A 15,282-nucleotide genomic window follows, 5' to 3' on the forward strand; every position below is an offset into this window, starting at 1 on the left:
AATCAGTCTTTCATACCAACAGACCATTGTACTTAAATTTGTTTTTAATTTTATTTGTTTATTTTTTAGAGACAAGGTATTGCTGCATTGTCTAGGCTGAAGTGCAGTGGTTATTCACAGGCATAATCACAGCACATTACAGCCTCAAACTCCTGGGCTCAAGTGTTAGCCCCAGCCTCAGCCTCCTTTGTAGTTAGGACTACAAGCACTTGCCACTGCTTCAGATTATTTTTAGTTTTGAAGTCAGATTTAGTGAGATATAATTTATGCACAATTAATTCCATTTCTATGTATGCAGATGATTTTTGACAAATGCATACAGTCATGTAACCACCATGATCACAATCAAGACAAAACACTTTATCACCATAAGAGTTTCATTGTGCCCACTTTTCAATCTCCTTTCTCCTTTCCTGGCCCATGGCATGCACTGATGTAATTTTTGTCTCAGTGGCTTTGCCTATCCCCAGAATGTCAAAAAAATGGAATCATATGGTATGTATCCTTTTATGTGCTTAGTTTATTTCACTTAGGATAATGCTTTTGAGATTCATGCATGTAGTTGCATGTATCACTAGTTTGTTTCTTTTTATTGTTGAAAAGTATTGTGTGAATGTACCACAATTCTTGACATGTTCACCATTTGATGGCTTTTGGATTGTTGAAAAGTTTAGCTATTATGAATAAACAGCTATAATCATTTGTTCAGAAACTAGTCTGTCTTAGTGAATGTTCCATGGGCCCTTCAAAAGAATGTGGATTCTGCTATTGTTGGTGGAGTCTTCTCCAGTATGTGTCAATTAATTCAATTTGGTTGATGGCGTTGTTCAGATCTTCTATATCCTTACTTATTTTTGATCGACTTTTTATATAAATTACTGAGAGAGGAGTATTCAAGTCTCCTAGTCTTCCTGGTTTTTGTCTGTTTCTTCTTTCAGTTTGATCAGATTTTTCTTTTTGTATCTTGGAACTCTGTTGTTAGATGCATACATATACATTTGTTATGGCTTCTTGATGAATTGACTGTTTCTACACATATTCCTTATTCTGAAACTACTTTGTATGATATTATTATAGAGACTCAAGCTTTTTAAATTTAATGTTTGTGTGGTATCCATTTTTTCACTCTTAATATATGTCTCTGTGTTTATATTTGTAGTGAATTTCTTTTAGAGAGTATATAGTCAGGTCTTGCTTTCATAATGAGTCTGATGACTTCTGCTTTCTAATTGGAATGTTTAGGCCATTTATACTTACTGTAACTATTGGTATAGTTGGTTTTTAGTCTGCCATTTTGCAAATTGTTTTCTATTTGTCTCATATGTTCTCTGTTTCCTTCATTTCCTGCTTTCTTTTGAATTATTTTTATATCTTTATGATTTTATTTTATCTCCACCATTGGCTTATAAGTTTACTCCTTTTAAAAGTCTTCTAGTGATTGCTTTAGGATGTACAATATATATAGTTAACACAGTTTACCTTCTAATAATACATCACTTTATGTATAGTTTAAGAATCTTACAATTGTACTCTTCCATTTTCTTATGTATAGTTTAAGAATCTTGCAATGGTACTCTTCCATTTTCTCGTTTTTATCCTTTTTCTATTGTCTTACATTTTACTTCTGCATATGTTATAAACTCTACTAATCATTTGTACTATCTTTTCTTTAGATAGCACTTACCTTTTTTTTAACCTGAAAAAAAGTTTTTTATTTTTTTAACTTGCATATTTTAATAGGAAAATAAAAATATTCTGTTTAAAATTTTTCTAGTTTATTTGCAAACTAAATATACTTTGAAGAATCAGCCATTTTCTTTGGGAGACTAAAACGAACAAAAAAGTTGCTGGGTGCTAATGGTTCATGCCTGTAATCCCAGCACTTTGGGAGGCTGAGGTGAGAGGATCACTTGAAGTTAGGAGTTCGAGACCAGCCTGGGCAACAGAGTGAGGCCCAGTCTCTATAAAACATTTAAAAAAATTAGCCTGGTATGGTGGCTCAAACCTCAAACCCCCAAGGGGTAGTTCTAGCCCCTTGGGAGACTGAGTTGGGAGGATTGCCTGAACCCAGGCAGTCAAGGATTCTGTGAGCGGTGATTGCACCACTGCACTCCAGGCTAATTCCATGACTGTACATAGAGTTAGACCCTGTCTTTAAAATAAATAAAAACAATCTGTCATATGACCCACATTTTAATCATTTCTAGAGCTCTTTCTGTAGATCTGAATTTCCTTCTCGCATGACTCCTGCCTGAGGGCTTTCTTTAACATCTTCATAGTATGGTATGTTGGCAATGAAATTTTTCAGTTTCTGTGTTTCTGAAAAATTCTTCATCTTACCTTCATTTTCAGAAGATAGTTTCACTTTGAATAGAATTCCATGTAGTTTTTTTCCTGTCAGTGCTTTAACGATGTCTTTCAATTTTCTTCTGTACTGCATTGTTTCTGTTGAGCAGTGTGCTGTCGTTCTTAGCTTTGTTCTGCATGTTTCTTTGTTCTATGGCTGCTTTCAAAATTTCCACTGTATCTTTGGTTTTTAGTAGTTTTACTGTGATGTGCCAAACCACTTCTACCCCTTACCCCTACTTGGGGTTTTCTGAGGTTCTTTGATCTGTAGTTTGCTGTTTTTAATTAATTTTGGAAAATTTGTGGCCATTATTTCTTTTTTTTTTTTTCTGCTTCCTTTTCTTTCTTTCCTACTTTTGGGATTCCAAATATATTATCCTGTTTGCTATCATCCTATAGCTCTTATATGCTTTTTTTCACTTTTTTTCTTGTTATTGTTTTGGATCATTTCTACTCACCTATTTTCAAGTTCGTAAATCATTTTCTCTGCTTTGTTTAGTTTGCTGATGAACGTGATGTAGGGATTCTTCCTTTTTGTTATTATGCTTTTTATTTCTAGCCCTTTCATTTGACAGAAGTTTCCATCTGTCTTTTAAAGTTATCTCATTCATGTTGTCTACCTTTTTCTCTAGATTAAAAACTTCATTAATTATAGTTATTTTAAGTCCCTATCTGATAATTTTAACATCTGCATCACATCTGTTTCTGGTAATGTTGACTACTTTATCTTTTGACCAAGAGTCTTCATTTTTTTTCTTGCTTTTTGTCTGATAATTCTTGATTCAATGCCAGACAAAGCATATAAAAGAACAGTAGAGACTGAGGTAAATAGTTTTTATACTTAGAAATGGAGACACTTCTGTTGGGATGTTAGTGTGAGTAACTAAGCCAATACGGTCAGTAATTGAGCTAGGTTTGAGTTTTGTTGTATGATATCTTCAAATTCCTCCAGTGGTGGCTTTCTGCTACCTTTGCTTAGTGGTGAGCCTGGAGAGAGGAAGAGTTTTCCTCAAGTTTCCATTTCTTCCTCAGCTTTCAGCTTATCCCATATGCTTACTCTAGAGCAGGCGTCCCCAAACTATGGCCTGCAGGCCGCATGCGGCCCCCTGAGGCCATTTATTGGCCCCCCGCCGCACTTCAGGAAGGGGCACCTCTTTCATTGGTGGTCAGTGAGAGGAGCACAGTATGTGGCAGCCCTCCAATGGTCTGAGGGACAGTGACCTGGCCCCCTGTGTAAAAAGTTTGGGGACGCCTGCTCTAGAGAATGGGTCTCTCTCAATGCTGTTGCCCCTCTTTGAGGGCTGGACTGCTGTTGCTTATTACTCAATGTGATGTTTGTGGTGTGGCAGAGTATCTCAGTCTTAGGTAGGCCCTGTGTATCTGGGTTCCAGGTATGAGACTTTTTCTGTCTCATATTAGTTGGGACTCTTGGGTAGGAGGGCATTTCCTGTCCCTCCTCCAGGGGCAGCAGAACTCTATATCTGTGCAAGATCCTGTAACTGAAAAGGTTTTCTACCCCTTCACCCAGAGGTGACATATTTTGCTTCTATCTCTCCTTTAGTGAAAGTGCACCTGTTTTGGAGACTGTTTCTCCTTAGTGGCTTATGACTCTTTTATGAGAGAAGGGCCTGGAAAGTAGGCAAGATTTCATGCCTGTGCACAGTATAGGGGGTTCTCTTTGATTTCTTGCTTGGTCTTAATCTCTTTTGTGAGCACCATGGAAAAATGCTGATGAGTGAGTGCAGACTCTCCTTGTGTCTGGGGCTTTTGGGCATTCTAAATTTTCTTGTTAGCTGATATCCAACATTAAAAAATTTGTTAAAATTTTAGCCCTTTTCTTTGTATTCACTTTTTTGATGGCTGCCTCTTCAACCTGTCCTCTGCTAAGAAGAAATGCTTTGTTTGTTCTGAACTTGGAGGGGACTAGTCATGCTTTAAAATTAAGTTCACTGTTTGCCTTGCAACCTCAGCTCTCTGATGGGTTGGAGAAAAGTTAAGATTTTGTAGATTATATGGCTTTTTCTTTTTAGTGTAGGAGTGACGCTCATTTGTAGTTTTCTGCATCCTGAGAAGTAATGGAATTCCTAGATGACATTTTAAGTGACATTGGTCAGTTGCAGTGTGTCCAGGGTGATCAGGATTCTAGAAATCCTTCCAAATGAGAAGGAATGAAAAGAACAAAGAACATTTAGACTGCAGAAGAGAAACAATGTTGGAGAGAGGAATATGGCATATAATAGCCACTGTACATAGCTGTGAGATTGGTGTGATGAGGCAGGTATAGACTCTTACCTGACATTTCTAATGGCATTACTCAATCAACCCATCAGTTATTTAGCTCCTCCTCTGCTAGTTACTAGGAATGCAAAGACAAATGAGTTCCTATTACTACTCTTAGGAGCTCCCAATCTAGAATTATGAATTACAGCTAATGATGGTAATCATAAGGTGGCAGACTTCAGTTTAACTTAAGGAAGAACTTGCCAATATTTAAGGACATTGAAAATGGGATGGACAATGTGGAGAGGATATGAGCTTTTAGAGTTGTAGTGACTAAAATTCAAAACCTGGCTGCACCATTTTCTAGAAGAGAGAACACAGGCAAGTTAACATCTTTCTTTGAGGCCAAGTTTCCTCATCTATAAAATGAGGATGATAATAGCTTCCTTAAGGGATGGCTGAGTAGATGATAAGAAATAAAATATCTAATGTGTCCAGGTCATTGACTTTTCTTTTTATATTTCCTAAAAGTTGTGTACTCTTATCAGTAGGGGTATATAAGCAGAATATCAGCCAGGGTGGAGGGGATTCTTACTTGCCTCCATAGGAGATGGGACGGAATGATCTATTGATCCTTTTTAGTTAGTCCCGAGGGGCTGGGATTTAAGAATCCATGGATATCTGATGAGGAGGAACAGTCTCTGATTCTGATGGGGAGGAGTTTGGTGGGCCCTGGGCTGTCTGCTCTCTATGGCCCTGTGAGAGAGTTCTAGAGAAAACTATGGAGCAACCACACTTTCCTTACATGATTACTAAGGGAGGTGATGCAGGCAGCTACCGAAGGGGACCTGACTGTTGGAAGAAGGGAAAGACTTAGGGCGAATTTCTCGTTTTCTGCAGGTTTTATCTTGAGTATAGCCTTCAGCCTGTGCTATGTGGGAAGACAGAAAATGTGATAGAAAGTATGCATCTTGGTTGACTTGAATAACCAGAGGCTAGAGTTCAGGATAATCTTAGCTGCTGGAAGGAGTAGGGTCTCTGAAAGGAGTGAGCCAGAGAGTGGAGCCCCAAATTCCGTGTATAAAATCTACCCAAATCTAAGCTGGACTCTGAAATTCATGTGCGGGGCAGTTTCCACACGGCTGGATAAGGCTGAAACAATTGAACTGAAATTTGAACTGCTGCCTACCTTAGGGGAGACAGTGTTTTGCAGTTTGATTTCAGTGAAGTTAACTGTGTGCTTTAAAAAAGTGACTTCAAAGAAAATGAGCAGACAATGTAGTTTCTACAACATATCATTCAAGAGATCCAGGATGCAACCTAAAATTACTTACTGCATGATGAAACACAATCAACAGAGATCAATTGCAAGAATACCTGGATGATGGAACAGTAAGCAATGATTTGCTGTAAGTAACTGTTGTAAGTGTGCCCAAGGACATAAAGGGAAATACGCTCATTGTATAGAGAAGGATTGGAAATCTCAGCAGAGACATGGTGAACAATCTAGGACTGAAAATTATAATATCCAACAAAAAATTCACTGGATGAGCTTAATGGTAGAATGGAACTGATAGAGGAAGAGTCAGCGAGGTTAAAGATCCATAGGCATTATCCAGTCTTGAAAAAATTGTGAACAGGGATGTAGGGATCAGTGGGACAATATCAGAAGCTCTAATATGTGTTCTCATATAAAGGCAAACATATCGGTCCTAGAAGGAGAAGTGAGAGAATGGGGTCAGGAAAGTGAAAAAATAATGGCTGAAAATATCCCAGATTTGATGAATGATATAAATGTATAGACTCAAGAAGCTCAATCATTAAGCAGGATTAATTTAATGAAAACCATACTCAGGCGCATCTTGGTTAAACTTCCAAAAAGAAAAAAAATTCAAGATTGAAAACAGCCAGAGAAAAAGTTGCACATTGTGCAACAGCTTAAATTACCTTAAAGTCTCATCAGAAACAGCAAAGACAGTGGGACAACATCTTTCAAGGGTATACAGAAAGGAAAAACCAGAAAACTCTCTATAAATCCAGAATTCGGTATCCAGAAGTATCCTTCAGGCTTAAAGGTGAAATAAAGACATTTTCATGTAGAAGAAAACTAAGATGATTAATCACCAGCACATCTCTATGCCAGAACAGGTAAAGGAGGTTTTTCAGGTTGAAGAACGGACACTTGTCCTCAGCAAGCAATGAAGAGCAATGCGATGTGAGTAAACAACAACAAAAAGACTATTCTTTCCCTCCGATTAAAAAAAAATATATATGGCCGTTTAGCTTCTGAACTCTGGCATTATATTTTGGAGTTTACAGTGTATGCATATGTAGTATATATGACACTTGAAGCATAAAGGCTTGGGAGGTTGTGGGGTAACAGACCCATATGGTTGCATGATTTTTTTTTTTTCATTTTATGTGAAGTAGTGCGATGTTAGCTTTAGGCAATTGCAACAAATTAATAATGTATATTATAATACTAGAACGGTTCCTAAAAACCAGTGCAAGAGATATTGCTAAAAAACCTATAGATAAATAAAAATTAAAAAAAACCCACCCTCATTACTTCAAAAGAAGGCAGGAAAGTAGGAATAAGGGAATAAAAATGATCAGAAGCAAACAGAAAACAAAAGTAAAATGGGGCTGGGTGCAGTGGTGCATGCCTGAAATCCCAGCACTTTCGGAAGTTGAGGATGGATCACCTGAGGTCAAGAGTTTGAGACCAGCCTGAACAACATGATGAAATGCTGTCTCTACTAAAAATACAAAAACTAGTTAGCTGTGGTGGCAGGTGCCTGTAATCCCACTTACTTAGGAGGCTGAGGCAGAAGAATTGCTTGAACCCGGAGGCAGAGGTTCCAGTGAGCTGAGATCATGCCACTGCACTCCACCGTGAGACTCTGTCTCAAAAAAAAAAAAAAAAAAAAAAAAAAAAGTAAAATGGTAGACTTGACTCAAAACTGTATCAATAATTACATTAAGTATTAATAGACTAAATACCCAACTGAAATGGAATCAACAAAGCCTGACCTTTTACTTCTCAGGGAGGCTAAAATGGCTGTGTAAGTACTTTGGGATTTTAAGAGGTAGCCTGGCTATGAAAATCCGTGTTCTAGCCCTGCAAGATTGATACTAATGGGCAAGATTAAGGGAAATGACTTGCTTAGTGCAGATGTGAGGCATGGCTTCTGGTTTGTCCAGGTCTCCTGACCCTGGTCCAACTCTATACGGTTTCAGTGAGAGCTGCAACAGGCTCTTCTTCGATATTGAGAACCAGCTAGAGCTGGGATTGAGGCAAGTGACCAGATGCCTACATGTCTTTTCTCCGGCTTTGCCCAGCTGCATCTTGTCCACCTTTTAAGCAAGTTGCTCCTGTTTTCGCTAAGCTCTTCTTTTCCCCTTCTTTTAAAGCCAGATAATTTGTAGAGCTGTCTGTTGATTTGTTAAGTCCAACTGTCTTCTATCTGGGTCCTCAGGAGGTTTTAAGGATCAGGATGTTTTGATGTGTCCTTTCACACTGATATGCAGGAGGCCTGGCATGAGTGACTTTATTAAGTTGCGTCTAGATCCTCCAAGACACCCCTTGGCATAGAGGATGTAGCAAGAGAAATGTTTCGTAGTTCTCTGATAAGGGAAAGCGTATGTACTGCACTGCTTCATTGGATAAACAGCACTCATGCCCCCTTTCCCTCCTCCAGAGAATTGGGAAACATACACAACTTAGAAAAAAAAGTAAATTTGGTGATTGTCAGTGGTATGATTTTTTTTTTTGGTCCTCGTCTTGTGTGTGTGTGTGTGTGTGTGTGTGTGTGTGTGTGTGTAGGAGTCTCTCTGTTGCCCAAGCTGGAGTGCAGTGGTGTGATCTTGGCTCACTGCAACCTCTGCTTGCCAGGTTCAAGTGATTCTCCTGCCTCAGCCTCCTGAGTAGCTGGGATTACATGGGATTACAGGTGCATGTCACCATGCCCAGCTAATTTTTTTTTTTTTTTTCAGTAGAGACGGGGTTCACCATATTGGCCAGGCTGGTCTTGAGCTTCTGACTTTGTGATCTTCCCACCTCGGCCTCCCAAAGTGCTGGGATTATAGGCATGAGCCACTTGCCCAGCCTGGTCCTTGTCTTCCTTGCCTGATTTGCCTGATCTCTGTTAAAAACTTTTAAAAGCATGTCCCTGAAAATAAGTCTAAGTAAGCAGTTTGCAGATTAAGTGTGACCAAGAGGGTGCTGGCACAGTTGGAGAAGAATGCTATTTCCAAGCACTTTGCCAGGAGAGCAATACTCTATATGTTTCAATTAAAATTGCACTGGATAATATAAAATTATTCCTCAGTGTATTACTTGACTTGAATCCTATATAAGGGTCTCCATTCAGTTGTTGATAGCACTGTTATCAATCATGCGACTTCCAATATCTTTTTCGAAATGAGATGGAGTATAACTTCAAAATAAACATGGGTTGTCTTGGTAAAGTCTACTTCTCTGGATCTTGTGAATAAAATGAGTTAATTGTACTCCCCTGGAGAGTTTGGGTCAATATGACCATGGTATGGGGTGAGGCCTAGATACCTATATTTTTCATAAGATTCAAAGGTGGTCTTTGTGCTGATCTGTAAGAGATTCTCCAGATTGCAACATTCTATGATTCCATAATTTTACATAAAGGTCAGGAAAAATTAATTTTGCATATAAAATTTCCCTTTTAAACTGGTTGGTCCATTTAGGATCATGTGGTCTTTTTATTTTGATATCCCTTGGGTCTTCTCTCTGGCAACCTCTCTCTCAAAATTCATTTGATCATTTTGATTGACTGATCTAAGGAATGGAAATAGTCCACAAAAATTTTCTACTCAACTCTAAAAGCAAAAACCTCTCATACCACCCAGATAGGGAGATTCTCTATGCTGTCCTGACTTGTCTCAGAACTGTCACATGATGTTAGCAGACTGGAGATTCTTTGTGGGTTTGAGGGATGGGTTTTGTTTCCTAGGTTGTATTGAGATGCCATGAAACTTTCTTGAAATACAGAGTTTTCATATAAAAGCACCAAGGCAGTTGTCAGAACAGGGGCTGAATGCTGCATTCTTTCACTGCGGGATTACCTGGGCAGCTTGGCAGCCATTTGTAGAGGATGCTTACCTGAAATTGTTGCTCTCGACCTCTTAACTGGGTGCTGGTTTGACTGCATCAGTGAGAGTGTGTTGGTTTATCCTTTGCTTAACTTGTTCTTTTTGGCACAGCTGAGGGCATTTCCAAAGATAAAATCTGTCAACAAAGGCTAAGGCCTAATCAAACAGGTGTGGATGACTTGGAGGTGCTGAAATATGAGAGAGAACTACATTGTGGGAGCAGCCCTCTAGTCAGGAAGGTTCTTCTAGAGGGAACGGGGCTGACTAGTGGGGTATTTTACTAGCCAATAAGTAAGGTCATGGGAAGGTTGTTAATTTTTTGCTGGTCAACTTATTGTGAAACTCTGTACTTCCTATTTCTCTTTGAACTCTAAATTATTGGGGTCACATATGATTAAAGGACAGAGGAGGCTGGTCACAATGGCTCATGCCTGTAATCCCAGCACTTTGGGAGACTGAGGCAGATGGATACTTGAGCTGAGGAGTTTAAGATCAGCCTAGGCAACATAGCAAGACCCTGTCTCTACAAAAAAATTAAAAAATTAGCTGGTTGTGGTGGTATGTGTTTGTGGTCCCAGCTCCTTGGGAGGCTGAGGTGGAAGGACTGCTTGGGCCTGCAAGATTGAGGCTGCAGTGAACTGAGATCATGTCACTGCCCTCCAGCTTGAGTGACAGAGTGAGATCCTGTAAGGAACTGAAATCAAATACTGCATTTCTTAACACACTTATCAATGTTCTTAGGGTAAGCTTTTAGGATGGAAGTCTTCTTTAAAAAACAGCAGTATCAATGCTTTCTTCTTTTGATTCTTGATGCCCACAGCACTCATAGTTTATATGATCTATCCCACTGCTCATTCCTCCATGTCTTCTCCTCTACCGAACTTCCTGAAAGAGTTATGCCCACTTGTGTTCTTCACATGCTCACCTCCCATTCACTCCTCACTCTTGGTCTTCTAAGTGTAATCTCTGGACCAGCCGCATGGGGGTATCTTGTGGGAACTTGTTAGAAATGCTGAATCGTGGACCCCACCCCAGAGCTACTGAGTCAGAATCCTCATTTTAACAAGATTCCCAAGTGATTAATGGCACACGAAAGTCTAAGAAGCACTGCTAAGGGTAAAATACTTTCTTGAAGCCCTCAGATGGCTTTTTTTTTCTTCCCTTTTTTTATTGTATTTTGGGCTCTGGGGCACATGTGCACATCCTGCATCCTACAGGATTGTTGCATAGGTAATACATACCATGGTGGTTTGCTGTCTCGATTCCTCCTGTTGCCTACATCAGGCACTTCTCCCAGTGTTATCCCTCCCCAACCTCCCGACCCCCCACTGACCCTCCTCCCCTCCCCTCCACCCCCCCATCTACCCTAGTGAGTGTTGTTCTCTTCCCTGTGCCCAAATGTTCTCATTGTTCGTCACCTGCCTATAAGTGAAAACGTGGTATTTGGTTTTCTGTTCTTGTGTCAGTTTGCTGAGAATGATGGTTTCTAGATTCATACATGTCTCTACAAAGAACACAAACTCATCATTTTTTATGGCTGAATAGTATTCCATTGTGTATATGTGCCACATTTTCTTTGTCCAGTCTATCATCAATGGGCATTTGGATTGGTTCCAGGTCTTTGTTATTGTAAACAGTGCCACAGTGAACATACATGTGCATGTGTCTTTATAATAGAATGATTTATAATTCTTTGGGTATATACCCAGTAATGAGATTGCTGGGTCAAGTGGAATTTCTATTGCTAGATCCTTGAAGAATCACCACACTGTCTTCCATAATGGTTGAACTAATTTACACTCCCACCAGCAGTGTAAAAGTGTTTCTGTTTCTCCACATCCTCTCCAGCATCTGTTGTCTCCAGATTTTTTAATGATTGCCATTCTAACTGGTGTGAGATGGTATCTCAATGTGGTTTTGATTTGCATTTCTCTAATGACCAGGGATGATGAGCATTTTTTCATCTGTTTGTAGGCCACATATTTGTCTTCTTTTGAAAAGTGTCTGTTCATCTTTTTCACCCACTTTTGAATGGTTTGGTTTTTTTTTTTTTCAATAAATCTCCTTTAGTTATTTGTAGATTCTAGATATTAGCCCTTTGTCAGATGGGTAGATTGCAAAAATTTTTCCCCATTCTGTTTGCTGCTGGTTCACTCTAATGATTGTTTCTTTTGTGCAGAAGCTCTTAAGTTTAATTAGGTCCCATTTGTCTATTTTGGCTTTTGTTACCATTGCTTTTGGTGTTTTAGTCATGAAGTCCTTTCCTATGCCTAGGTCCTGCATGGTGTTGCCTAGGTTTTCTTCTAGGGTTTTTATGGTGTTAGTTCTTTTGTTTAAATCTTTAATCCATCTGGAGTTAATTTTTGTGTAAGGTGTAAGGAAGGGGTCCAGTTTCAGCTTCCTGTATATGGCTAGCCAGTTTTCCCAACACCATTTATTAAACAGGGAATCCTTTCCCTATTGCTTGTTTTTGTCTGCTTTGACAAAAGAAAGATGGTTGTAGATGTGTGGAGTTACTTCTGAGGCCTTTGTTCTGTTCCATTGTTCTACACCTTTGTTTTGGTACCAGTACCATGCTGTTTCAATTACTATAGCCTTGTAGCATAGTGTGAAGTCAGGTAGTGTGGTGCCTCCAGATTTGTTCTTTTTGCTTAGGATTGTCTTGGCTATATGGGCTCTCTTTTGGTTCCTTATGAAGTTTAAAGTATTTTTTTCTTCACAGTTCTGTGAAGAAGGTCATTGGTAGCTTGATGGGGATAGCATTGAAACTATAAATTACTTTGGGCAGTATGGCCATTTTCACAATATAGATTCTTCCTAACCATGAGCATGGGATGTTTTTCCGTCTGTTTGTGTTCTCTCTTATATCCTTGATCAGTGGTTTGTAGTTCTCCTTGATGAGGTCTTTTACATCCCTTGTTAGCTGTATTCCTAGGTATTTTATTCTGTTCGTAGCAATTGTAAATGGGAGTTTGCTCATGATTTGGCTCTCTGTCTGTTGGTGTATAGGAATGCTTGTGATTTCTGCACATTGATTTTGTATCCTGAGACTTTGCTGAAGTTGCTTATCAGCTTAAGAAGATTTTGGGCTGAGACAATGGGGTCTTCCAAATACATGGTCATGTCGTCTGCAAATAGGGACAAGTTGACTTCTTCTTTTCTTGATTGAATGGAAGGTCTCCGATGGCTTTCTAGGCACAAACTCCAGTGGACATTTCTCTCTCTGTCTTCTTCTTGGTTACTCTACCATTTAATACCCTTTTCTTCTTTTTGACTTCTCTAATGGAGCTCTATCCAGTTTGCTGGCCATTTCTTCCCTGGGTAATTTTCTGGCCACTTTTCTTCCTATCAACTCCAAAATACAGACAGTTCCACTACTTTGTCTCCAGCCCCACTTTCTCATTCTCCCAAAGTCCAGTTCCACTATTCCAGTGGACTTGTGGACCTCTCTAGACATTGGCTATCCTTCTGGAACCTCAGAAATACTCCATCCAAATGAACTTATCTTTTCCTTGACTTAAAAAGGCCTCTACTTCTCTGGCTTTTCTTTAATAAATGACATCCCATGGGTCGTGGTGGGGGGCTCATGATAGTCACTGACTTCTCCTTCCCTTGCTTCCTTCCCTACCTAATCAGTTACTAGATTGTACCTTCATCATTGTCTTGTGTTCTGATTTTTTCATTTACTCTGAAGTTACTTAAACCTTTCCTGAACCATCTAAGAGCCTGATCGTTGTAATTCTAGCTGCTGTCTTCTCCTCTTTCTCTTGTCCTGTGCTATTATTTTTTTTTCTTCTAGATATTCTAATCATACCTTTCCTCTGCTAAGCACTCGTTGTTTTTCTGCTGCCTTCAGAGTTAAGTCTGACTGATTCAGCACAGGCATCAAGGCCTTCCATGTTCAGGCCCCCAGCCCTTCCTCCAGCCACCTTTCCCAATTTTCTCTAAATGGAGCTATGTTGGTTTGGAGGAACTTGGTTTTGTGCCTCATTGGCAAAGGAACCAGTGACTTAGGCAAAGATACAGAGAACACATGTATTATATTTGTGGGACACAGAGCTAGAAAGGACAGTTGAACCAGACAATAGAATCATGATCCCCCAGTATTTCATCAGTTAGAACTTATGGGACAAATCAGAAGAGAGAAAATTTAAGAAGGTTACACTTGGGCCACTTTGCTTTGTTAAAGGAAAGCACCAGAATAGGAATGATGCGTGAGAAAACATGGTTGTATTTGGTGTCTTCAAATATCTCAGTTTGAACATTTAAGAAACCCATGAAACTGTAGGTTCAATGACACAAGTACATCCTTTTGAAAAAGGAGGAAGGCTACATCAAGGATATTGTGTTCAATTCTGGGTCCCACATTTTAAGTCAGAAGTAGACAAATTATAGTCTTTCTAGGGGAAGCATGACCAGAGTCACTTGGCCAGGCTGGGGCTGAGTGTGAAGAGCTTACTGGGTGGCTTTTGAGGTCCTATCCACCCAGATTCACCTAGTTATAGCCTCCTTGGTGGAGGGGAATTGCTGTCTTATTATAGTTTCTTTGAAGACATGTAGCATAATGCTTTGCTCATAGTGTGTGTTAATAAATATTGTTGTATGAATATTGTTAGTGTAGTGTAAGTTTTGCCTCCTGGTCCAGCACATAACTTCCTTGAGGGCACATACTGCATTTTATATTTCCTTTTATGTAATTCCAGCATCTTGCATGGGGTTTGATTTTCGGCAGGTACTTAGTAAATATAGGCAGTGTTCGTAAAATTAAATGTTAGGAGAAATTAATTAAACCCATCCTTATTCCCCTAGTTTTCCCTTTCCTATTATATAAAAACAAGAGAATACTGTGGTAGGAAGGAATACTGGACTAGGAGTTGGAAGCCTTGTTTTCTAGGGCTGCCTCTTCTACTAACTAGCTTGCTTTGGGCAAGTAAGAACCTGTGTACAGGATCTGAAGATGGGGGACAAGTAGGATGGAAAGTGTCATGGCTGCTACAATTTAGGGTCAGGCATCTGAATGCCCCAGCTGGATTTCTCCCAGCCTTTTGGTATTGGTTATGGTAATGCAATGCTTTAAGATGATACAATTAAGATTCTTAATCATTTGCAAGTTTAAGTTCCTTTCAATTGGCTTGGAAGCAGCAGAAATTGCATAGTTTGCTTCCTGGGAGATTGTAGCCCAAGACCAATAACTCACTTGTGTCTGTACAGCTGTTATATGCTATTCACTGGCAGGTGTGACTAATTCCACCACTGACACCACCTCTTGGATGAATGTGGGCTTCTGAGGCAACCCCTTCATAAATATCTGTGTGAGAGAGGACTGTGGGAAGGGTGCTGGGCTCCTCTTTGTTGTTACTGGTGGGGCTAAACCCACTTCAGAGACTTGGATTAATGTTGGCACTATTTCTCGAGGGAACGTCTCTTCTCTGTGGGGCCTCTCCTGGCATATGCCCACAACTCCTGGGACTTTTCCTTTTTTCTCTCTTTTTCTGTATTGTCGTAGCTTTTTGGAATGGGTAGGCATGTTTCTGAAGGCTCTGAAAGCACAGTTATTTGAAAAGCAACAAAGTAGTGGTGTTGAGAGGT

General features: G+C 39.6%; 1 protein-coding gene across 3 annotated transcripts in view; it reads left to right on the plus strand.

The window, feature by feature from the left end:
• LRMDA (leucine rich melanocyte differentiation associated) overlaps positions 1 to 15,282 on the plus strand; it is a 1,103,079-nt gene that overhangs the window by 116,087 nt on the left and 971,710 nt on the right. The window lies entirely within an intron of this gene.

Source organism: Saimiri boliviensis, chromosome 12, assembly GCF_048565385.1.
Source record: "Saimiri boliviensis isolate mSaiBol1 chromosome 12, mSaiBol1.pri, whole genome shotgun sequence".
Taxonomy (NCBI): Eukaryota; Metazoa; Chordata; class Mammalia; order Primates; family Cebidae; genus Saimiri; species Saimiri boliviensis.